The sequence below is a fragment of the Schistocerca nitens genome, chromosome 1, assembly GCF_023898315.1.
Source record: "Schistocerca nitens isolate TAMUIC-IGC-003100 chromosome 1, iqSchNite1.1, whole genome shotgun sequence".
NCBI classification, from domain to species: domain Eukaryota; kingdom Metazoa; phylum Arthropoda; class Insecta; order Orthoptera; family Acrididae; genus Schistocerca; species Schistocerca nitens.
In genome coordinates this window covers 877,716,560-877,717,849 of record NC_064614.1, presented here as the reverse complement: position 1 = coordinate 877,717,849, position 1,290 = coordinate 877,716,560, and positions in this window count along the sequence as shown.

Below are 1,290 nucleotides of genomic sequence, written 5' to 3'. Positions count from 1 at the left end.
TTTAAGAATCATGAGATACGACTGTATACGTGGAAGAGACCTGGCAATACCAGAAGCTTTCAGATTGATTGTACAACGGTTAGACAGAGATTTAGGAACCAGATTTTAAATTCCCAGGGGAAGATATAGACTATGACCACAATTTATTGGTTATGAACTGCAAATTAAAACTGAAGAAACTACAAAAAGGCGGGAATTTAAGGAGATGGGACCTGGATAAACTGCAATAAGGGTTGTGGAGGGTTTCAGAGGGAGCAATAGGGAACGATTGAAGAAATGGGGAAAGGAATACGTTAGAAGAGGAATGGGTAGCTTTGAGAGATGAAATAGTGAAGGCAGCAGAGGATCTAGTAAGTAAAAAAACGAGGACTAGTAGAATTCCTTGGGTAACACAAGAGACACTGAATTTAATCGATGAAAGGAGGAAATATAAAAAATGCAATGAATGAAGCAAGCGACAGGAAATACAAACATCTAAAAAATGAGATCGACAGGAAGTGCAAAATGGCTACGCAGGAATGGCTAGAGGACAAATGTAAAGATGTAGAGGCATATATCACTAGGAGTAAGATAACTACTGAATACAGTAAAATTAAAGAGACCTTCGGAGAAAAGAAAACCACCTGCGCGAATATCAACATATCAGCCTTGGGAAAACCAGCCATGACAAAACTGGTGAGCGAGATGTATGAGACAGGTGAAATACCCTCAGACTTCAAGAAGAATGTAATAATCCCAATTGCAAAGAAAGCCGGTGCTGACAGGTGTGGAAATTAACGAGCTATCAGTTTAATAAGCCACGATTGCAAAATACTAACACGAATTCTTTACAGAAGAATGGAAAAACTGGAAGAAGCTGACACCGGGGAAAATGAGTTTTGATTCTGAAGAAATGTAGGAACACGCGAGACAATACTGACCCTACGACTTCTCATAGAAGATAGGTTAAGGAAAGGCAAACCTACGTTTATAGCATTTGTAGACTTAGAGAAAGCTTTTGACAATGTTGACTGGAACACTCTCTTTCAGATTCTACAGGTGATAGGGGTAAAATACAGGGAGCGAAAGTCTATTTACAATTTGTATAGAAACCAAATGGCAGTTATAAGAGTCGAGGGGTATTAAAAGCGAAGCAGTGGGTGAGAAGGGAGTGAGAGAGGCTTCTAGCCTATCCCCAATGTTATTCAATCTGTATACTGAGCAAGCAGTAAAGGAAATAAAAGAAAAATCTGGATTAGGAAATAAGGTCCAGGGAGAAGAAATAAAAACTTTGAGGTTTGCCGATGACGT